The 25,436-nt window shown below is 36.4% G+C and overlaps 1 protein-coding gene and 1 pseudogene across 2 annotated transcripts in view; both read left to right on the forward strand.

Moving 5' to 3' along the window:
- CA8 (carbonic anhydrase 8 (inactive)) overlaps positions 1-24,354 on the forward strand; it is a 116,625-nt gene extending 92,271 nt beyond the window's left edge. The window contains exons 9-10 of one of the 2 annotated variants that reach the window (XR_016512289.1): positions 13,065-13,149; positions 23,446-24,354. The gene's annotated coding sequence lies outside the window, so the exon portion shown is untranslated. The remainder of the gene's footprint in view (positions 1-13,064; positions 13,150-23,445) is intronic. The other variant, XM_090282836.1, reaches the window with a different exon arrangement.
- LOC150004375 (TIP41-like protein pseudogene) lies at positions 4,967-6,366 on the forward strand (annotated as a pseudogene).
- Positions 24,355-25,436: the final 1,082 nt, after the last annotated feature.

Genomic DNA, 25,436 nt, shown 5'->3' on the forward strand with positions numbered 1-25,436 from the left:
TCCTTAATTTCTTTCTTCAATGTTATGTAATTTTCAGAGTACAGGTCTTTTATCTCTTTGGTTAAGTTTACTCCTAGGTACTTTATTTTTCTTGTTGCTATAGTAAATGGTATTTTCTTTTTTGTCTCTGTCTCTGCTATTTTATTGTTGGTGTACAGAAATGCCTTAGATTTCTGTATATTTATTTTGTACCCTGCGATTTTGCCAAATTCACTTATTATATTGAGTAGTCTTTTAGTGGAGTTTATAGGATTTTCTAGGTATACTATCATATCATCTGCATATAATGAAAGTTTCACTTCCTCTTTCCCAATTTGGATTCCTTTTATTTCTTTTTCTTGTCTGATTGCTGTGGCTAGGACTTCCAACACTATGTTGAAAAGGAGTGGAGAGAGTGGACAACCTTGTCTCGTTCCTGAGTTCAGGGGGAATGCTTTCAGTTTTTGTCCATTGAGTATGATGTTGGCCTCAGGCTTCTCATATATAGCCTTAATTATGTTAAGATATGCTCCCTTTATTCCTATTTTGCTGTGTGTTTTCATCATAAATGGGTGTTGAACTTTATCAAATGCTTTTTCTGCATCTATTGATATGATCATGTGATTTTTGTCTTTCATTCTGTTTAGGTGATGTATTATATTTATTGATTTGCGAATATTAAACCATCCTTGCATCCCTGGAATGAAGCCCACTTGATCATGATGTATGATCTTTTTGATGTGTTGCTGGATCCTGTTTGCCAATATTTTATTGAGGATTTTAGCATCGATGTTCATCAGTGATATTGGCCTGTAGTTTTCTTTCTTTGTTGTGTCTTGACCTGGTTTGGGGATTAGGATAATACTGGCTTCATAGAAAGAGTTTGGGATTTTCCCTTCTTCTTGAATTTTTTGGAACAGTTTGAGGAGGATAGGAGTTAGTTCTTCCCTGAATGTTTTGTAGAATTCGCCTGTGAAGCCATCCGGTCCAGGGCTTTTGTGTGCCGGGAGATTTTGGATTACTGTTTCAATTTCCTTCTTTGTTATTGGTCTGTTGAGACTTTCCACTTCTTCTTGATTCAGTTTTGGAAGGTTGTATGTTTCTAGAAATTTGTCCATTTCTTCTAGATTGTCAAATTTCTTGTCATACAGTTGTCTGAAGTAATTTCTAACTATCATTTGTATTTCTGAGGTATCAGTCATGATTTCTCCTCTTTCATTTCTGATTTTGTTTATTTGTGTCTTCTCTCTTTTTTTCTTGATTAGACTGGCTAGAGGCTTGTCGATTTTGTTGATTTTTTCGAAGAACCAGCTCCTAGTTTCGTTGATCTTTTGGATTGTTTGTTTAGTCTCTATGTCATTTAGTTCTGCTCTGATTTGATGATTTCATTCCTTCTTCTTGCCCTAGGCTTTGTTTGTTGTTGTTGTTCTAGTTCTTGTAGCATTGTGGTTAGGTTTTTTATTTGAGATTCTTCTAGCCTTTTCAGATATGCCTGTATTGCTATAAACTTCCCTCTCAGGACTGCTTTTGCTGTGTCCCACAGGTTTTGGGTTGTTGTGTGCTCATTATCATTAGTTTCTAGAAATTTCTTGATTGCTTCTTTGATGTCATTGTTAACCCATTCGTTATTTAATAGCATGTTATTCAATCTCCATGAGTTTGGGTGTCTTTGATTTTTTCCTCTGAGGTTGATTTCTAGTTTCAAGGCATTGTGATCTGAAAAGATGCTTGATATGATTTCAATTTTCTTGAATTTGTTGAGGCTTGTTTTGTGACCTATCATGTGGTCTATCTTTGAAAATGTCCCATGTGCACTTGAAAAGAATGTATATTTTGCTTCTTTGGGGTGAAAAGTTCTATATATATCAGTTAGATCCATGTGGTTTAGTGTGTTGTTCAATGCCTGTATATCCTTGGTGTTTCTTTGCTTTGATGATCTGTCTATTGTTGATAATGGAGTGTTGAAGTCCCCTACTATGAGTGTGTTGTTGTTGATATCCTTTTTGTGGTCTTCTAGTATTTGCTTTATGTATTTGGGTGCTCCTATGTTGGGTGCATATATGTTTATCAAAGTCATATCTTCTTGATGGATTGTTCCTTTAAGTATTATGAAATGTCCTTCTTTGTCTCTTTTTATTGTCCTTGCTTTGAAATCCATTTTGTCTGATATGAGAACTGCTACCCCGGCTTTTTTTTCCGGTCCGTTTGCTTGGAATATTTTTTTATATCCCTTTACTTTCAGTCTGTGTAAATCTTTTGTTTTGAGGTGTGTTTCTTGTAGACAGCAAATATGTGGGTCCTGTTTTCTTATCCATTCCGTTACCCTATGTCTTTTAATTGGAGCATTTAATCCATTTACATTTAAGGTTATTATTGACGTGTATTTATTCATTTCCCTTTGTACCTCTGTTCCTCTCCTCTCTTGTTTTTTCCTTCTTTTTTCTTAGAACAGTCCCTTTAGCATCTCCTGCAATGCTGGTTTGGTGGAGATGTATTCTTTCAGTCTTCCTTTGTCTGAGAAACTCCTTATTTCACCTTCTATTTTGAATGAGAGCCTTGCTGGGTAGAGTATTCTTGGTTGTAGGCCTTTGTTTTTCATTGCTTGAAATATTTTTGACCATTCCCTTCTGGCTTGTAATGTTTCTGTTGAGAAATCAGTTGATAGCCTTATCGGAGCTCCCTTGTATGTTATTTGCTGCTTTTCTCTTGCTGCTTTTAGGATTCTCTCTTTGTCTTGGAATGTTGCCATTTTAACTATGATGTGCCTTGGAGTGGGTTTTTGGGGGTTCCTCTTGATTGGAACTCTCAGTGCTTCTTGGACTTGCATAGCTTTTCCTCTCATCAGGTTCGGAAAATTTTCTGTCACTATTTCTCCTATCAGATTTTCAATTCCATGTTCCTTTTCTTCTTCCTCTCGTATTCCGATGATCCTTAAATTATTTTTCCTAATGCTATCCTGTAATTCCCTTACATCTTGTTCATATTTTTTCAATCGTTTTTCATTTTGCTGTATTGTCTGGGAGTTTTTCTCTACATTATCTTCTAACTCACTAATCCGATCCTCTGCTTCGTTTAGTCTGCTTTTGACTGATTCTACTGTGTTTTTCAGTTCAGAGATTGTATTCTTAAGTTCTTCCTGGTTCTTGTTAACGATTTCTATGTCTTTTTTTATGCTGGTGTAGTTCTCTGCAAGTTCCCTGTAATTTTCTTGGAGCTGCTGGTAACTTCCTTGAAGGTTGTCATAGTTGATTTTAAGGATGTCGAGTATATTGAGCTTCTTTACCACCATTGTTTTGAATTCCATGTCTGACATTTGGGCTATGTCTATTTCGTCTATCTCTCTTTCTGAGGATTCCTCTTTTCTTTTCATTGAGGGGTTATTTTTGCGTCTTACCATGTTGGATTCTTTTTGTTTTTATTTATTTATTTATTTATTTATTTATTTATTTATTGGGGGGGGTAGTCTGCTTTGACTTCCCTCCTTTGTGGTGTAATATTCTTTATCGAAGGTCTGGGAGTTTCAGTGGTGCAGTCTCTTTGATATCCTGAGCCTGATGGTCTTGAGTTACCCTTTATGTCGTTTGTTTATGCTGTTCGGTTATATTTCAGATGTTCTTTGATAGGATCTTCCTTATGCTTCTCTTTTAAATCGTACCTTTTATTTCACATTCTTCCTTCTACTTAGCTATTTGTGTATTTATTTATTTTATTAGATTTCAAGATTCTTAAGAGTTGAAACATGTTTATTTTGCTTTGTATTCATCATGACACATAACATTATTTTGAATGTCTAAGCAAATTAGAAGTTTCTTAGAACTATGCATGTCATACATTCCTGTCATTCCTTCCTTCCTTCTCAGTTTCGGTGTTAGTACTATTCCTCTCACCCTTCTAATTTTGGAGATGCTGAGAGCCAGGCAAAGTTGCCTTTGGTAGGAATGAGAAGAAACTTTTTGTGGTTCATATGTGGTAACAATAGAGAAAATCCAAGTGTGCTTTAAGCTAAGCCTTATAGTAGAGAGCTAAAAAAAAAAATTCAATTAAAAATTATTATTGAGTACCTACCATGTGATTGGTTCTGGGCATACAGAGGTGAGAAGAACAGATGTTGTCTCTGCCCTCATAAAATAGAGTCTGAGGTGGGGAGTCTGACATGAAAAAACAAAGACTTCAAAAATATCCAATCACAAATTATAATAAAGTCCACGAATGAGAACAAAGAATGTAGTGATGGAGATTTCCGATAGAAGGAATATCTTTTGCAAAGGTCCTGAGGGGCTTCTTATGGAGGAGGTGAGAATTTAATTAATTGAGGTGCCTGAAGGAAGACCCTGTGAGTCTGGGAATAGAAATAAAAGTGGAAAATTAGGCAGGGCCCCTTCTTGGAGGGTCTGTTAGCCATGTGAAAGCATCTTTATTCCTTGCTGATGCATTGAGATCTTATTAAGACTTGCTCAGGGGAGTGGCCTGATCCCTTGTATATTTTGAACAGATCACAGTGGGATTGGATTATAGTGGGCCAGGACAGGAGTAGAGTAGAATATTTCAGGAATCCGCTGGGCAGCCAAGGTGGAAAAGATGGCTTAGATACTAGGCTAGGAGCAGTGGAGGTAGAGAGACGTAACATACATGAAACAGACCTTGAAAGTGACAGCTTTAATGAGGTGAAGGAAAGTGGAAATATCAGAGATAACTTAGGGGTCTTGGGGCTTTGGAAACTGTGTGGATAGAGTGCCATTGAGTGACCGTAGGAAAGCTGGAGGAGGCTCTGTTTGGGATTAAAGAAAGATAAAGATCCGAGTTGGGATGGTAATGGCTGGAAACCGAGGGGGCCAGGCTGCAGCGAGGTGGGGGAGCCTTTTTTGGCTGCCATCTGCACTCCAGCTGGTTCTGTGCAGCCCATGTGGGCTCCACCTTGGCTGTGTTGATCCATGGCGTCTGGAGGAGCCACAGAGACCTCTCCTTAGGGCCCTGGAAGCCAAAGATGGTCAAGACCCACATCATGAAGTCAGTGAATGTGAAGAAGTTAGCTGATGAATTGCATATGCCATCTCCATTTTGGAGACAATGTTTTCAGAATCCAGCACTGATCTGGCTTTGGGATTGAGTTCAATGCTACAGATGCTTTAAGATGTGTGTAAACAACTACCAAGGAATGCTTAAACTAGCCTGTGTGCAAGAGTGCCGGGAAAGCAGGATGAAGGGTGCAAACTACAAGGAGGGTTATTGAACGGTATGACGGGGCCTATACAACAGATTATAAGGAGACATTACTTGGAGAATTATTTAAGTTAAAGGTTGAACCTACAACAAATCATATAGATACAGAGAAACGAAAGCCAGAGAACAGATTAAGTTTTTTGAAGTTCTTCTGTTTGAGGATGAACTTCACGATCATGGAATTTCAAGCCTAAGTGTGAAAATTAGAAAAATGCCTTCCAGCTTTTCCCTGCTGTTGTAGTTTTTCTTGAGAATTGATGACGTGTTTGTCAGAATGAATGACACAAGACATTACCATGGAGGCTGACAAGACCTACATGTTATGAGAGAGCAGAATCGCTAATTTAATGCATGTGCATGTTTCACCTTCCCTCTTCATGGAACCTAATGAAATATCATGGAATTCACTAATCAAGGAAGGAGTTTGTGAGAAGCTAATATTTCCAGAAAAAATTGATCATAATCTTGCAGACTCATAAGAAAATGCATCTGTGGAAGAGAATGTGATATACCATATACTCACCATGGTGATTGTGGAGACCTTGGCTATATAGATGAGGGCATTTTTATTATGGAATTAATTGACTTGTCTATGTGCATATTTTCTGTAGCCTTAAATGAAAAAAAAAAAAAAAAGAGTTGAATTGGAGCATGTTGAATGAGAGACGTGTGTCACTCACAAACAATGGACCTGCCATGAAGGTAGCTGGAATTTTGAAAGTGGAAATCAGAGAAGAGATTTGAACTGAATACAGAAGTCATTAACATAGAGATTTTACATATATGTATAATGTTCTAATGCAGCACAGGCGTTAGCTCATTAAATGTTCATAAATCTTTGAGTCTTTACAGGTGCGTTAACAAAAGCACAAAGAAGTTAGGTCACTTGCCCAAAGTAATGCAGTCCTGCAGCAGAACTGAAAATTGGACCCAGGCAGCCTAAGCGGCAGAGCCCTTTATCTTGGCTTTACATGACAGAGATCAGAGAATGTCCCCACACTGGAAGTCAGGGTGGAGCATGATGAGGGATGCATGGGCCATACACAGGACGGTGTTGAATATGAAGGGAGGAGGCCACTCTTGATAAGCTGGGCTGGGAGGGGAGCAGAGGCTATAGAGACAAATAGGATCAGATTGAAGGAGACTTTTTTTCTTAATTGACATGAAATTGACACACAATGTATAAGTTTAAGGTGTACATCCTGTTGATTTGTTACACTTAAGTATTGCAATGTGATGACTGCTATAGCGTTCACTAACATCTATCATGTCCATATACAGCATTTTGTTTTTGTGGCGAGAACAAGACTTTTTTTTTTTTTTTTTAAACAAAAGAGATAATAGAACTTTTCTTTCTATTTGGGGGGATGACCCAGTAGATAAAGGGGCTGAAGATGATCTTTCTCAGAGGGGTGAAAAGTTTAAAAGGGATGAAAATGTAAGCAAATTTGGAGACTGACTTTTGTTAATGGAGTAGACGTTTATATGTGCTTTAATAGGAAGGACAAAGAGGTGGTGGTTGATAGACTTAGGGATTCTATGACTTGTTTTTATTATTTAAGGAAGAATGGGGTAGCAGCTGAAAGGGGCAAGAGCAGCAGGGAAGATGGGAGATTGGAGCAGAGTGAAGGGTGGAACGGTGGGCTTACAAGAGCGACCCAGTAAGCAGGGCAGGCAGTGAGGTATGAAGAGGTTTGGTAAACACAAATTTACGATATTCTCCAGCCTAAGTTTAATATACTGTCTATGAATATCAGCAACTTGAATGACCATTTTTAATGAAATAATGTTCTCTTGAATTCTTGATATTTATGGTCCTAGACCGGAGTTGCCTCTCTAAATATTTAGATAAACAACACTTAAATCTTTCTTATATATATGAGATTATATATATTTCAGATACTTCATATTCATAATATGATAGAAAGATAATAGGTAATTTTCAAAGTTTTAAATCAATTATAATTTAAGTATTTTCAAAAGGAAGATGGACTTGTGTCCATTTCTTGGAGGCTGAGATTACTTAAAGGGGGTCATTTTCCCCCAAATTCCTAAGAATAGTGCAGGAATTCTTTCAAAGGCAACTCCAATTCTGACTTCATCCTTTTATGAATACATTTTTGATCCTTTTATCTTGGAATATGTTATACAAATCTAGTTATAGTTTTACATAAAAATTATATTGGGAAATCAGACTTATGGATGTGTGCTTTTTATTTGATATTTAATAATGCCCTAAGGCAGGTAATTCGAATTTTTATTAAAGTGAAATGATTTGACAGTCAGATTTTAAATTTAATGCATGAATGTTTCATTTAAGCTCTTGAAACTGAAAAGAAAAAAACTTTATTCCTAGTAGTTCTCTAAAAAATGTTTAAAATAATTTAGATTTATTTTAGCTATGTTTTACTAAAGTAACTTTAGTTTTTGGACTTAAAATGGCATTTTTTTTTGCATGACATGTCTAGACATCTGGAAGGCTTTGATAACCAAGACTTATTATTTCCATGAATAATCTGTGACTTTTTATATTACCATTTAAGAAGTATGAACTCTTGATTTTGTACTTGTGTAGGGAATTAGCATACAACTCACCCAAGTGCAGTGCTAGTTCAGATTTCCGGGAGCCAGTTGACATCAAATGATCCTTTACCTATTGAATTTTCTATACAATGTGGGAGAACCAAATCTTAATAACAACAAACAAAAAATAAGAACGAGTGTTAGGTCTAGAGTTTACTTGTTGCTCTTGGTGTCATAATATTGGTGCTTATATATGGTTATTTGCATATTTGTTTCACTAAGCATTAGCCCATTTTTAAAAGGTTATTCTGACTGTTTAGACTTAGCTATTTTCCCTATGACTCAGATATTGTTAAATTGCACACATGTTTACAGTAAGTATAATTAATTATAATTATTTACTTTCTGTAAAAAACCATGCCACAAAACTCTTTAAATATTTTTTTTCCTCTTAAAGGTGGAAAATATAAGTGTGCCCTAAGTAGATTTTAAAAATGCCCAAAAAATATAGAAGAGAAAAGAAGGCTTATTAAGCAACCATCTCTGAATGATCCCATTGTCAAATTTGCCCTCGCTTTTCTTTCTGGGTCTTTGAAGTCATCCTTGACTGTGCTGAACTCTTCCCCACATATACTTCTGCAATTAATAATCTTGTATTTCTGAGCTTTAATGAGGCTATAGCTAGCATCAATTCCATAACAGTTTTCTTTAATAACCTAAAAGAGTTATAGGTTAGAAAAGGATAAGGCATTATAGGAAAGGAAGGGGTATGTGGGGAAAGGGGGAAATGTCAACTCGGAATGACCAACTATGTAAAAGCTATTATCCTTCCCGGATAAATGGAAAGCTGAGAGCCATATTTTTAGTAAATAGAACCTGTACTCTTCTCAATCTAATAATTTAACATGATGCATAGCATTAGGGTGAAGAAAGAAAGCTTGATGGATACAGCTCTTTTCTATTTATTGTATCATATAGAATTTCTTAAAAATGGAATGAATTTCTTAGAGGGTTTCAAAATGATTTCAAGAAAAGGCCCTGATACCAAGGGAGCTCAGCCTATCTATTGTGTTTTGTTTATGTGATATAAATTGTTATTAACCCAAGAATGAAAAATATCAAAACTGTATAGGCATTTCTTTGAGACTAATAAACAAACAAAACACTCCCTGCTTCCATATTTGTCCTTTTTTATGTTTTAAAAGTGTTAATCATTTATTGTGCATAAACATTTCTGAATAATTTAGTTTTTTTCTGCCCCCATGAATTCAAACAAAACTGTGTTTGGGTAGAAAAAAGAGAACATTCTGTAGTCATGTATGTTGAATATTAATATATTCTGATACCTTTAATAGATTTTATGATTTTAAACCTAAAGGATTTATTTTCCAGAAGAAAATCACTGAGACCAGGTTATCTTCTCTAAAGATGTTCTATTATGCCTTTTACCTGATGGATAGTTATTTTTGGTAATTTCCTCAACTCAAGTTTTTAGCTTTGTTTTCTCCATTTTGAGACTTATTAACAAACCTTATAGAGAGGCATTCATGTCAATTTCTTCCTCCTTTATCTGTTGTGTGTTCTCTCTCGTTCTTTTTCCCCTGACAAAGTTCATAGAGATTTAGGAAAGCAGAGGCATCATAGAACCAGGGAACTATAAGATCTCAGCACTTACTTACCGTCAGAGTCCTCATGGCTTGGCCTACGAGACCTGCTCTCTCTATAGGTGACTCACCCATACCCACAGCTTCTCTTACCACTAAATACAGATGATCCACTCATATATATTCCTAGACAGGTGTCTCTATTAAGTTGTAGAATGAAATGCCTGTCAGTATGACTTTTCTTTTGGATGTGTCAAAGGAATCTCAAACAACATACACACAATTGAATTTATGATGTTCCTTCAAAGATCTGGCTCTCAAAGTTTTCTTAGAAACCCAAGTCATACTTGCCACTTCTGTTCCTCACCTCACCTCAAATTTACATTTGTCATCTAGTTCTGCAGATCTTCCTTCTGACAGCTCCAAATTCATTTATACCAAGGTCTGTCCAGAAAAAATCCAATCATGTTAATATAATGAGAATGGTTTGCATGACATTGATGTAACCTGGCAGCCAAGAAGAGTGGACTGGAATGTGCATGTGTGAACAATGACAGCTTCACTGTACTAATCAGTGGGGGAGGTAGATGCTGTTGAGTGAGCACGTGTACTGTGGCCATCACATTCAAAATGAATGAGTAGAGCAACAAATCTGCATCAAATTTTGCATTACGCTTGAACATTCCTCTGCAGAAACTAACTATTCGGATGATTCAGGAGGCTGCAGCTATGGGCAACTGGTGACTAGCAGCTTCATCAGACAATGCGCCTGCTCATGCATCACAGCTTGTGCAGAGTTTTTTAGTGAAACATCAAATTACCCAGGTGACTAAGCCCCCATACAGCCCAGATTTGGCAGCCTGCGACTTCTGACTTTTCCCCAAACTAAAATCACCTTTGAAAGAGAAAAGATTTCAGATCATCAATGAGATTTAGGAAAATACAATGGGGCAGCTGATGGCAATTGGGAGAACTGTGTGGTATCCCAAAGTGTCTATTTTGAAGGGGACTGAGGTGTTAGTGCCCTAAGTACAATGTTTCTTGTATTTTGTCTCTTCTTCAATAAGTGTCTCTATGTCTCATGGAACGTGGTTGGATATTTTCTGGACAAACATGTATGTCTCCATCTTCATCATCACAACCCATAAAGTTGGCATCATCTCTCACCTATACTGTTGCAAGAGCATCCTCCTTCTCTTCTTTGTAGGATTTTTCAAGAAAAGTTTATAAAAATAACAGATATGGATGACATAGGGCACTCAATTCTGAGGGATTAGTATAAGAGTTAAGTAGAATTCTGAATCCATACCTAAGCATGGTGGGAAAATAACTAATTGGCACCACTTGCCATTAGGGTCTGGTGATGGTATTGTGGTTTGTTATTGCCCTTTACATGAAATATTGTATTGTTGGTATCTGCTTTAAATGCCTCAGCTAGTAAGGTGCAATCTTTTGAAGGGGGCTTTGGAAAATTTATCTCCATTAGATCTACCTATAGGTAGCTTGGTGTTAGCAATTACAAGGAAATACAGAAACATGATGAAAAGATGAAGTTCTCTAACTTCCTTTATAATATTTTCATTTTATTGTGTAATAGTTATGGCCCTGATGATTATACATAGCATATTATTTACATATAGCACAACCTAGGAAATCTGAGATCTCAGCTTGGAAATGAAAAAGCATCAGGATTATGGCAAGATAGTGTGCAGGAACTGACTCTTTCTCAAGGATGGAAGCCATCTCCTGAAGAAGGGAAAGGGTAAGTTAGAGAAGAAAGCATATAAGAGGGAAAGGTAGATACTGACATCACTCTCACAAAGGAGAGAAACAGTGTATTTGAAAATATTACTTAAAAAATGCCATATAAAATTTTTGGTCATTTAACTGTGTCTTGGGGCTATATCTATGTTACCATAAGTAGGTTTGCCTTATTCTTTTGGCTACTTCAGTTTTAATTAAACAAATATTTTAGTTAAAACTTCTAACAAAACAATAATCTAGACAATGCTCAATATACTGGACAAAACCTGAAATATTTATTAGATAATAGGGAGGTTTCCCTAATCAAGAAATTTGCCACTAGGTAACACATTCTCAAATAAATGAATCGTTCCGTTTCCGCTTTCCATTACAGTGCTTCTTTAAATCCCTTAAAAACTTCTGAAATTGTGTAATTTCAGTGGTTAGAAACTCATAAAGGTCTCCATGCCTTTTCTGCGGAAAATAGTTTCAGGGAAATCTTAGAGGCATGGAGTTGAATTGGATCTCAAAAAGTTATTTAATCTAGCCTTCTACATGAAGAGGTCTTCACCTAGATCAGTGGTTCTCAACCTTCCTAATGCCACGACCCTTTAATACAGTTCCTCATGTTGTGGTGACCCCCAACCATAAAATTATTTTTGTTGCTACATCATAACTGTAATTTTGCTACTGTTATGATTCGTAATGTAAATATCTGATATGCAGGGTGTATTTTCATTGTTACAAATTGAACAATTGAACATAATTAAAGCATTTTGTGATTAATCACAAAAATGATATGTAATTATATATGTGTTTTCTGATGGTCTTAGGTGACCCACAGGTTGAGAACCGCTGACCTAGATTATTCTAGGTGGTTGCTTCCTTATCTAGAAACAAACAAGCAAACAAACCTTCCTTGTCTAAGACTACCTACTTCAGAATTTTTTTACTCTTGCCTAAAGCAAAAAAGCAAAAAAAAAAAAAAAAAAAAAAAAAAAAACCCTCATAAAATACTGTCTGTGAAGTATTAACTAAATTGGAATGCCATTTCAATAGTAATATTTTATAGTTGGCCGTGAATAAATATTTTTGATTAATGTAACTGGTTATATTTCAAGTATCCCAAGATTTATGTTTTTCTTCTTTTTGCAGCATGTGAGAAGTCCTATAAGCTTTATGATTCAGAAAAACTAATAATTTTTCACAGATATGAATGTTCATTCTGATTTTAGTATGGGTGCAACCAATGGGTCTCTAATAACTTTTCTTTAAAGAATGATTTTATTTAGTGGTTCCTAGCAATAAAATCACTGCCATTAGGAATCAAAGATTGTAAATAAGAATAACAATGTTATTAATCATCTAAGTTAGTTATTTATGGCACATTCCTGTACGTGAAATAGTTCCATAGGAAATAATGCTAAAATTCACATTTACTCATAATTAGACAAAATACAAACCTTCTCTCATTTTAATAGTTGCCCAAATCCCAGTTCAACTTAATTTCATTGAATTTGATTTCTGGACTAAAAGCATTAAACTTGAACTAGTGAAAAATGTGTAATATGTGCATTTAATTAAGAAGTAATTAGATACTCAATCACCCTTACAACACACCAGGGCTTAGTGAAGAAAGAAGAAAAATATGGTGCACTGTAGTGTATAAAATAATTTTGTTAATTAGTTTAGTGCTAATTGAGATTGAGAAAGTGTCAAAGTATCATAACATAGGTTTACTTCTGAATAACTAAAAGCTAATAGCACTTAATGTTTTACCATACTTTGACAGAAAGAGTAGAATTTACCAGGCTATATGCTTCACCCTAGAGTTTTGATTAAGTTTATACATTCATTCTGTTAAACAAATTAGTGAATGATGGGAAAGTAAAATCAAATACATTTTTATATTTCAGGTATTCTTTTATATTTGCTCTGATCTAATCTAATCCTCACAACAATTCTGTGAGGCATGTGTTTTTATTTTTATTATAGAGATAAAGAAACTGAGGCTGAGAGAGGTTGAGTAACTTGCTCAAGGTCATAGCCATTAAAGTGCAAAGCAAGGATTCAAACCCAGGTAGGTTTAACTGCAAATCCTCTGCTCTTTTTACTCCACCACCTTTCAAATAACAAAGGGCAGAAAATTATGAAGTCTTTTATATCTTTGCCTTCTTATCTTTTTTCAGAAAAGTTCATGGAAATGAGATTTCTGAGGGAAAAGGACATGCATGTTTTCATTTTTGGTAACATTGCTAAAATACCCTCTAAAAAGGTTTATTGCTAATTTTTGCTTACACCATTGATTGGCTAATTTATAGAAGGTGTTTCTGTCATTTATTTTTATAAGTCACTTTGTATACCTTTTACCTTCTCTCTCTCATCTTTTTTACTCTTCACTTTCTTGAAATGTGCTTATTTCCACCTGCCTATTGAAATGGCTGTGGCAAAATTCACCTTTGATTTATTTCTCTTTTTGTTCTTGGTACCATGAATCCAAATACAATACATGTTCATGAAAGCAAATTCAAACAATACAGAACAAAAGGAAGAGGCAGCAAACATTTCTCAAACCCTCCTCTCAGTGATAGCTGTCACCAGCACCGGGGTATTCTGTTGAACATGGGTGACCTGTAGCCATGGAGGATGGCTCAGGTTCCATTCTGACCCCACCACTAACTAGTTGTGTGACCTTGAAAAAGTTACTAATATCTCTAAGTCTCTTTTTTTCAATCACTTCAATGAAGGCCATAATAGTGTCCACCTCATAAAGTGGTGGTAAAGATGAGATAATATAATCACAGAGCTTAACATGATTTAGGTCCACAATGTAAGTGTTCAATAAATGTTACCTTCAACATAGTTGTGTCCGTTTGATCTCTCCTTATGCATGTATTTCATAGGAATGTGTAGACATATGCTATTCCTTATGGGACTAAATTATACAGGCTGTTTTTCTTCTTTATTTTAAAGTGTATTTTATTTTAAAGTGTTGTTACAGTAGTTCCAATTTTTTTCCCCTTTGCTCCCCTCTGCCCAGTACCCCCTTCCCTTCAGCAATCCCACTCCCCTTAGTTCATGTCCATGGGTTGTGCATATAAGTTCTTTGGCTTCACCCTATCCTATATTATTCTTAACTTCCCCCTGTCTATTTTGTATCAACTGATTATGCTTCTTAATTCTTGCACCATTTCCCCATTTATCCCTCTCCCCACTCCCAGCTGATAATCCTCCAAATGATCCCCATACCAATGATTCTGTTCTTATTCTGGCTTGCTTAGTTGGATTCTGTTTTTATTTTTTAGATTCAGTTGTTGATAGTTGTGAGTTTGTTGTCATTTTAGTGTTCATAGTTTTGATCTTCTTTTTCTTAAGAAGTCCCATTGACATTTCATATAATAATGGCTTGATGATGATGAACTCCTTTAGCTTCATCTTGTCTGGGAAGCACTTCATCTGCCTTCCATTCTAAATGATAGCTTTGCTGGATAGAGTAATCTTGGTTGTAGGTTGCTTTTCACCACACTGAATACTGCTTGCCACTCCCTTCCTGCCTGCAAAGTGTCCTCTGAGAAATCAGCTGATAGTCCTATAGGCACCTCCTGTAGGCAACTCTCTGCCCCTCTCTTGCTGCCCTCAGGACTCTGTCTTTATCTTTCACCTTTGGCATCTCAATCATGATGCGTCCTGGTGTGGTCCCCTCTGGGTCCAGCTCGCCGGGGACCCTCCGTGCTTCCCGGACCTGTACGTCCATCTCCTTCACAAAATTTGGGAAGTTTTCCTAATTTTTTTTTCAATTCTTGCTTCCTCATGCTGCATTGGTTGACTGTTTTTTTTCTTCCTCATGTTCCAAATCATTGATTTGAACTCTGGTTTTCTTCCCTTCACCATAGGTTTTGTGTGGATTTTCCTTTGTTTCACTTAGCATAGCCTTCACTTCTTGTCTTATGTGTTTGCCATACTCAAGCATATCTGTCAAGCCTGTGAGCATCTTTATCACCAGTGTTTTGAATTTTGCATCTGTTAGGTTGACTATCTCCTCATCTGTTAGGCTGGCTATCTCCTCCTCCCTTAGTTCTCCCACTGGAACCTTGATCTGTTTCCCCTTTTGGGTCATACTTCTCTGTCCCCTCATCTGACAGGCTCCTGTGTGTGTTTACCTCTGCGTCCCAGGTAGAGCTGTCACTCCTGTTACGTTGTAAGGGGCAGAGCCTTAGGGATTCATCAGTACAGGGCGACCTGTTTCACCACTTTGTGGCACTGTATGTGGGGGAGGGTTCTGAGAGGGAACAGTGCTGCCTGCCCAGCACTCACCCCTTTTCCAGGCACCTCTCCCACTTCAGCACTGGACTGGCACCCCTCTAGCTGCTGTCCTGGCCATCGTTCCCAGAGTGGGTGGGTCTGCAGATGTTTTAGGACCGTGGGGGCCCTTTAACAAGTGGACTCTGCTGAGACCGGAAGTTTCTGCCTCCACCCCGACCCCCACTGGTCTGCACAGTCAGAAGCAATGAGGCTTGATTTTTCTCGGTGCTGGCACGGTGGGCTGTGAGGTCCGGTGAGGAGCTGGGAATGCTCCCCATGTGTCCCTCCTGACTTTTTAAAACGTGTAACTGTGTTTTCTACTGGCTTGCCACTGCCGTCACTGCTGCTGCCACCACACCATGTCCTCTCCTGGCTCTGTCCCTCCTACCTGTCTGGATGAGGTTTCTTCTTTATATCGTTGTTTGCTGGACTTCCATGCAGTTTAACTTTCTGGAACTTCTGGTTGTTTCTAGTTGTATTCTTTCTTAGTTGTGGATGGAGACACAGCGTTTCTGTCTATACCTCCATCTTGGCCGGAAGTCCTGCAGGCTGTTTTTCTATCTGCTTGATGATATATCTTTTCATGCTATTGAAGAAGTGGTATACTTTTAAATGATTGCATATAAGTTGTCTTTAAGTATGTAACAAAATTTATTGAGCTATTCTTCTATTATTGGACATTTTGGTCATTTCCAGTATATTGCTATAATCAACAATACTATGGTTAATTTATGCATTTATTTCCTTAAAAATTCATTCTTAGTAATAAGATTACTGGATCAGAAAATTAGTTGTTAAAATGCATATATATGTATATGTATATATATAGTGATATATATTATATATGCATATTGCTCTCCCAAGAGTTATATCAGTTTATGTTTCCACTAACCATATACCCAACTACACATTTATTTCTTTTTACCTGTATCAACATTAAGTATTTTCATTTTTTATTCTTGCCAATATGATTAAAAATGACTCTGTTACATTATATTAAGTATTCCTGTGAATACGTGATTTTATTCTTGAATTTCCTGTTCTGTTCCATTAATCTGTCTAGTCATGAGCATTGACCACAGTGTTTGTGGCAAGAGTGTGTATTTTGGTGTTTTGTATGACAAGATCCCTTACTAATCTTTTTGGAAGAATTTTCCTGGCTATTTTCACATGTTTAATTATTCCAGAGTAAATATAGGATCATTTTATCAGAAAGATTGCAATAAAGAATAAAAGAAAGAGAGGGTAAGAAAAAGTGAAAGAGAAAAAGAAAGGAAAAAGAATCTTGCTAGAAATTTTCATTTGGATTGCATTGACTGCATATAAAGTAATTTGAGGAGAATTGGTATTCTTACAGTATTAAATCTTTTTATTAAGGAACAACACACAGGTCTGTTTATTAAATATTTTATGTTCTTTACACATTGTATAGTTTTCTCTTCTCACTAAATTTACTCCAGGATGTGCATTTGGGCTCCAAGTCAGCCTGAGCTATAGCTTGATGAGGAAAAGAGCATCTCCACTTGCTGCTCCACAACTTGGGTAAATTATTGATATTCTTTCAGCCTCAGTTTCCTCATATATGAAGGGAAGCACTGAGAGTCATATGTCTTAGAGATGTTGTGAGAATTAAATGAAACGTGGTAAAATGCACATGGCAGTGCTTAGCAAACAGTTAGCATTTTTCCATTTTAATTATATACTGGTTAATAGTTCATTGGAAAAATAATTGCTTAAGTCTGTCCTTGGCTTTCTTACTAACCTTTTCTATAGTTTACAATAATATTTTAGCTGATTGTGTTGAATTTTCTAAATAGACCATGATCACACCTGTAAATGACAATTCTATTTCCTTCATTCAAATTTTAATACTATTTTATTATACCATCTAGTATTTTAAGAATAATGTTAAATAAGTTAACAATGATGTCTGGTTCCCCTTTTTTATTTCTGATATGCTTGCATTTTTATTTCCAAATCCAGAGGCATTTTTCCACTCTCTTTCCTTTAACTCTTCAAAAGCATTTGACACTCTTGACCTCTTTCTTTCTGTACTTACTTTTTCCCTCATGACCTGATCCTATTCCTGTTCCTAGTGGGTATGCTGTAATGGAGCAACATTACATTTTAACCTTCTGTTCTGTGTATGGCACTATTCAGGGGCAGTGTGAACATATAAACATAGACATAGACTCTCACTGAAGGAGTTTACAGCCTGGTGTTTGGAGTTAATCAGGTGCACAGCTGACTTCAGATTAAAGCAACATGTATGAACTACCCTGAGAGAGGGTTCTACTAATGAACAGGAGAGAGAGACCATTCTAAAAGGGAGAGAGTCTTTATTTCTAGCATATAGCTATTTCTTAAAAAAACTTATTTTGGAGATTTTACATTGAACGATGTTACTTAAGAGGGATGCTTTAGTGTGTTTCCAGTGAGCCGAGCCAGACTCACTGAAACTTAGGTGAGCTCTGGGACATGCATGGTTTCTGAGAACTAGGGCGTGTATGCACATGTGCTGCTTTATTTTTGATAGCTTCTCAGGAAATTCTCCAATAGTGATTTGATTTGCACTCATTCCCAAGGGTATCCTTGTGAAAGATAATTGAGGGTTCAGAAATAGTCACATGAAAGATAACATCTGCTATAATTATATTGAAATAGCTGATGATTTAAAAGACTTTTTAAGAGATGGCTGTCCTTCAAGGTCTATGATTATTGTATAATAGAACATTTCCTTCTATAGTTAAGCTTTCTTATTATTTATGTATAGATAAATGGGTATTTGGAGAAAGTCCCAAAGGAGAGAAAGTCAGCCAGAATCCCTTGTATATTCAGAGTGTTATTTCTTTAGATTGATTTACCAAATAAATTTATATTCTGTTTACCAAGTAATACAGTTATTGTGATAACTTCAGAAAATACACAAATGTATAAAAAGGAAGTTTTATTTTAAATACTGATAATCCATTAAACATAGGCAGTTGATTTTGTTTCCCCCACAAATTGCAGTAAAATAACAGGAAATAAAATTTTTTAAATGCATAAACCTACAAAGATAGTAAAAACAAAAGTGGAGACAATAGCAACAATATTTTGGAAGCTGGAAGCAGATGGTTATATGGTAATGGATTTAGCCGATGTGAGGATCAGCCCTGTTTACATGACAGAATCTCTCAAAAGTCCCAGGAATTGGTGGCAACAGATATCACTAGAAGTTGGAGTGCAAGGAGGCTCAAATGATCTGTATTGGTTCGAAGTTGTTTAAGAAGCACTTACATCTCCAGATTCTCTCCAAGTCTTTGGTGGATGCCTCTGGAGATGATGAAGAGAGTCTCTCTATTAGGGGACATGGCACGATTGATCAGTATACCATACATTAAATAACATCCTCGTACTTCGTGTCCTGCTCCCGCCCCCTTGGTCTCCAGTGTATTGGTAGAAAGGCCTCTACCCAGACAGGTGGTTGGAAGGATCCTTCTGGAGAATCTTACACTAAGGGGCTTCTCTACTGAAATCTCCCAGTCAGCTCATTCTGTGGAGAGTGTATGACTGATAAGGCCCCTGTGTGCATGGAATCTCCAATCTGGTTTCTTGTAGTGGCTGTTCTTTCTGAGGTATGAGCAGTTAAGGATATTTGAAGAAAGCCTATAACATGTATGAATTCAAAAGAAACAGAAGGCAAGGTATAAGAAATAAATAACTAGGAAGAGAAAAACTTCAAAAAGGTAATCATTTAGATCTTCAGAGAGGTAAGGGAAAAAAAAAGGCCACCATGGCATAGTGATAAGATGCTATTAAGAAATTTAAAAATGAAAGCAGAAGTGAAAAGTTTTATAATAGAATCAGAAGGCAGAATTGAAGAAACTTCTTAGAAAGTAGAGCAAAACCAGAGGAGAATAGAATAAGAAAATTGAAAAACCAATTTAGGAGCTCCATTATCCAAGTAATAGGAAAAGTAGAAGAACAGAGAAAATGGAGGAGAAGAAGCACTAACAAAATTATTCAAAACATTTTCTCAGAACTCATGGACATAAATTTAAAAATTGTTAAGGACTCGCTGAATTTCCAGCATGGTAGATCAAAATACACCCACCAATGCAATGTCATTGTGAAATTTCTGGACACTGAGGGAAAATTAAAGTGAGAAGAAAGAAGTAAAAAAAATCAAAGACCCTGAAATTTGAGTATCAACCATCTCAACAGCATACTGGAAGCTAAAAGTCAGTGAAGCATGGCCTTCAGAATTCTGAGGGAATATTACAACCTGCTTAGAATTCCTTACCCAGGCAAACTTTCAATAACTTGAAATGATTTCTCAAAGTCATTCTTAGGTATCAGAGTTATGAAAATTTACTTCCCAGGAAATTACTGGAAGATTTGCTTCACCAAAATGGAATAATCCAAGAAAACAGATGTGTGATTCAGGAAACAGGAGATCAAACAAAGGAGCTTGCCAGATTGATGGTGACGTAAGGTTGCAGGCAGAGAGGGAGCCAGTCCAGATATGAGCAGATGAGAAGGTTGTGGAAGAGTTTTCTTAGGAAGATGAAACTGATAGACTGCATGATGTCTTAACTTCCTGAGTGAGTCAGGGAGTTGGTAGGCAGTTTTGAATTAAGTACACAGGAAGCTAAGGTGGAAAAAAACCCAAGATAATGATTAACTCCAGAGAAAACAAAAAGTTGTGCAGGAAAGGAGAATTAATGATATATTAATACACATAGCTCAGTTCTTAATAATATTTATATCATTACAATAATAGAACCTGAATATTCATCCAGCCAAAATTATTATTGGGGGAATAGGGTGAAGGGAAGGGTATATGTGTGTATGGGTGATGTGTGTGTGGGGGGGTGGGGCTGACAGATTAAGTCTGTCACATCTTCATTCTCCATAGGAAGAGTCAATAGATGATACTGAAAGAGAAAATTGAAGAACAATATAATCACACTACTTAGATCTATGGTGCTAATAAAATAATCAGCTAGAAGAGTTGAGGAGAAGGAAATTGGTGTCATATGGGATGGGACTGATAGTTTTCATAGTAAACATTTTAGAATCATTTAACACTAAACTATGTGCAAGTATAATTTTGAGGTTAATACATACAAATAGGAGAAATTGCTATTGTCTTTTTATTATACTTTTAAAAATGTTTGCACACACATGCACACATACAAACATTTTCTTGGAGTGTTTGCTTTGGGCCAAGCATTGTGCTGGATCTTGGGAATACTCTGCACATGAGACCAAGTATGATTTCATCCCATGAACGCTTCTCTGAAATGCTGAAAAGAAAATTCCCAACACCTGCTATGGAAACAGTAGGGCATCCAGTAATACAGTTCCAGTTTCAGCTAGTGAGATGCCTATAAGTCAGCTGAAATTGTCACTAGTAGTTCAGTTATATACCTTGGAGGCACTGCTGTCACATTATATCTGTTGTCATATTACATTCTCACACAATCCCCACAAGGTAGGAACTGTTATGTAAGACTCAGAAGGGGCTGGTGGATTGTCTAAAATTTTACAGCAAGTTGGTGACAGAGTTGGGATTTGAACTTAGGTCTTCCTGATTCCAAATCCATACCCCAGATTGTGATCAACTGAAACACCTTTTCCCAGGTAATCTGGTTTCTGCAGTGAAGAATATCAAGTCTGTCTTGTGGGGGAACTAATATCAAGATCACTGTCAGAGTTCCTTACATTGGGAAGAGATATTTTCTTTGTTTGAAAACTATAGACAAGAAAAAGCTTAATAAGCATGGAGTATTATCTTATTTTCTTCTGTGAGAGAGATTTTAGCAGAGTGAGTAGCTAAATTCACCAGTAGAGTCCAGAGGTAAACTAGAATTTGTTCAGCATTTATGGAGAACCCTCTACATCAAACCCGCAGAACTTCAGAAATGAATGAAACAGCAACAAGCATGTGCATCTGCTACCATGTGGAGTATGTTCAATGTTAAAATGCTTTGGATTAAGATATGACCTTGTATTATTAGAGTGACTGTATATTTACTTACCTATAGTTTGTTTAGTTGATGTTTTGGACCATGGTAGTTTAATTTTTAGAATAGTTGGATATATTCTTAAAATGAAATTTTATTACTTTTATAACTTTGGAATACTTGCCTCTAGACTAGTCTATCCCAAGTGTGTTCTGCAGAACATTTGGCCATCAAAATATTTGTTAAGTCAGGAGGTGATTGTCCACATAAATTTGGAAAATCCTGTATATAATATTCCCCTTTTGGAGATTTACAATGTAGGTCAGCATATTAGAGACTCTTGAGATGGTTTTGTAGAAAGAATTATATTTTACTACATTTAACCAGCATTTCCACAATTCTTCTGAACATGGATTCATTTTTCCAATCTACCTCTAGAGTTATGTGTAACATAGTTGAGGAAACCACGGGGCTCAGGTGTAGAGTCCTTTTGCAGAAAATTCATACGTCATTACCTTTAGGCTCCACCTAGCTCTGCAATGTTGTGGCTTTACAATTTTGACTGTCGGCCAGTTTCATGTCAGTTGCTTGGATTTATAGTTTGTTGGGTTGTGTTTAGGTAAGGATATGCAGATTAGGACCTGCAGAAGGAGGAGGCACAAGCCACTCAGATGGGTAGGCTGGCAGCTCCCTCGGCTTCTGAGTTCCCACTTTGGGGAATTAAAAACCCAGCGGCCATTTTGATTGAAGGTATAGTTTCAATACATGCACCCAGAAGAAACAAAGTCACAGGATTTATGTTTATAGATCCCAGAATGGGGGTGCAGTAACTCTTGGGAAAGGCAGTCCTTTGTTCCAGGTCCTGAGTGAGCAGGAGAGAACCTGGTAGCAAGCACCTATTACTTATAAGGAGGTTGGGGTGGCAGTCACTAATTTTTTCACGGGCTCAGTTCTGAATGGTCATTTTAAAGGGTGACCTGGGACAGCAAGGTGGGAACTGGGTGGGAATTCTAAGCTTCAGTCCTTGTCTAAATGTCCAGACCCGGGGAGTGGACAAGGTTTTCACGCTCTGAAATGCCTAAGCAGCAACTCAGAGTGGCTGTTTTCTCATCACATTGATTATAACTGTCAAATATATACATAAACAATGTCCTATTTTATTTTTGAAATCATATATTTCAGGCATATCCTTAAAGATTTGGTCATGACTCACCATCTTATTTATAAATATTTTCTAATTGTTTCAGAAATTATATTTAATAGCATGTACCTATACATTCATGTGTGTATATATTTATGGGCACACCCATACACACACACACCATACACAGACAATTTTAAAGTATACTCCATTGTACCATAATTTATTAAGGAAGGAAGTCATTTTGTTTGCCTCCGATTTTGTTGTTGTTGTTACAGCAGAGACTATCCTGACACATAAACTCCTTGTTATGAATGCATGGTTGTATCTGTATGATAAACTCCTACAAGTATAATTCCAGGTCAAAAGAATATACATTTTAAACTTTAGTAGGTATTTTGTTATTCCAAAGATTAGGCCAGTTTACCTTTAGCCACTGTATGAAAGTGTCAGTTTCATTCCCATCTTGGGCAACAGGAGGGGCTGTTATTAAAATAAAAGTTGATGTCAGTTTCCTAAGTGGGAAATTCATGTATTATTCTCAATTTATTATTTATTATTTATGCATTTATTTAACAGAATTGTAAAGTTATTTAGGGACTAGGAAGAAGTGGTCTTTGTGTTCAAGTCATCATCTACAATTATTACACATAAAATTAATGATGATAGCTGAAAGCTTTATTTTATTATTAAGCATGATATGTAAATTTTTGTTTAGAAAGCAGTTCAAACATTATTTTGGTATAAAGTATTTGTTGCTATGAAATTTTGCATAAATAGATTCTCTCATACCAATAAAATTATGGTAGACTGCAGAAAATTTGCAGAGGTGACAAACTTGAGCATGAACATATTTTGAAATTTCTACGTTTTCTTACAAAGTTTTTAGTTTTTACTGTCTCTTATTGGACTGTAGAAAGACTTTTCAGTCTGCTGTGGAGGAATGTCAGTAACATAATTGACTCATTCTTTTTGCATAAAGGAGGAAGACAGTGGTCGCATAGTGCTCTTGGATGAGAAACGGAAACTTTTGAGCTGCAGCTTCGGTTTTTCCTGAAAGCCTGCATTGTTTATCTCCATCTAATCCAGCTTTGATGGACATCTGTGACAGTTGCCTGTACAATGCTCTAATGAAATATTAGAAATGGCTGTACATTCAAGAGAAAGCCCATATTATATATCCACATCACTGCTGGTAGTATTCATATTTTTGCACATACTGTTTATTGCTTATATGTAGAAGAAATGAAACTAGTTTTCAGAGTTGTTATTAATATGAATATATATCATGTAGTAATGTCGAGACAGGAAAAATACATTTCCAGCATTAGCAGTCCTTCATTTCCTGTCTCCAACAGAAAATTCACTCCTTCAGAGAAAAATGTAATTCTCGATAATAAAATAAGAGTTTTGATCAAGAACAGCATACAACTTCAAAATGGAATGTAGAGAATTAGTAAAAATCATATCTCATGTTATTTTTCAGCCCTCATACCACAAATGATGTCAGGCTGGTTTGTTATTATGGAAAACAGTTGGAAGTTAATGCAAAAACATAATGTTCACTTTATATATCACTTTCTTAGTAAAAGGATTTACTTGAAAATATGAATCTAATCATTTATTTGATATATTAGAAGCTGTGGTTTCTAGGACATGATAGAAACATAAATTTAATAGTATCCCTGTAATAATTTAGTGTTGTACATTTTGTAAGACTTCAAAATATTTCATTCTGTGGATTTCATGTCTTCAGTATATTGAGACATTTCTTTCCAAGATGACCAACAATCTTTATTTTAATTAATTTTAAGTGCTGACAAATTCAAGCATATGCTTATATATAGTTAAGTGTGACAGAATGATATAATTTATGTAAAACAGTAGAGCGCCTGGTGCAAAACAAGTACTTAATAAATGTTTGTTGTTATAATTATTGTTGTAAAACTAATAACTTCAATAACATAGTCCTGAATTGGAGGGATTTTGTGATGCAAATATCTAAGTTAGAAATAGAAATAATAAGGGTGGAGTAGGCATGTATTGAGAGATTTCAGAGGTGTTGGGTAGAGGTTGTAATAACATTGATTCAGATAAAAATTACACTAGTGCCCCTGAAAGCAGGAAGTGTGGCAGATGTCATGGTGGAGACTTGGGCAGGGAGAGGAAGCACAAGGACAGCAGCAGGGAGGGGAAGAGGAGTCTTGTGAAGGGTTGGGTCTCTTGTTGCCTGCACCACGTGAGGGCAGAGTTAGGCAGAGCCTCTGAGAGGCAGAGGCAAGCCCTGCCATCTTCCTTCCACTGTTTCTTGTCTGTATCCAGACATGAAGAAGTGGCAAAGTGTGCTTACAAAAACTGTGGCATATGTAAACATTTAGATCTTACAGACAAAACTGAAAAACACTCATTTAGCACTGACTGCAGGTGTAGCCTCATTTCAGTTCACATCAAAAGACAAATTCTGAAGCCCTTCATGAAGGAGAGGCCAAATGGCGCTACCCTACTCCTTGGGTTGACCTGGTGTTCACACCCTGGACCAAAACAGCTCACAAGCACCCAGCTTCTCTGCTCCTGAGCAGCCTGGGGCTATTCCTGGACCTAACTTCTGCTGCTTCTTGTGGTCCCCATAAAAATACAAAGTAAACAAACATAACAAAAATGAATTCAAATGACTTTCAAGGTGATACTGAGTTACCCATATTTTCTTTTTTCCTCTCCACTATATAAAAAAAGTATATATATATTTTAAATTGAGGAATCACATTTATTTGCTGTATATTTTCTGAGTCAAAAGACTGATATGAACTACTTGATTAAGTGTGTAGTATACATTGGTGAGATCATGTGGAAGCTTAATATTCTTTACTATGGAAACCCCCTTCTTTCCGAAGTTAGGTACCTCACAGTCAGACCATGAATGCTGTTTATAGCAATGCTTTTGTAGGAATGAATTTGAAAATGTAATCTGTCAAT

This window comes from Furipterus horrens, unplaced genomic scaffold, assembly GCF_987537825.1.
Source record: "Furipterus horrens unplaced genomic scaffold, mFurHor1.1.pri manual_scaffold_7, whole genome shotgun sequence".
NCBI classification, from domain to species: Eukaryota; Metazoa; Chordata; class Mammalia; order Chiroptera; family Furipteridae; genus Furipterus; species Furipterus horrens.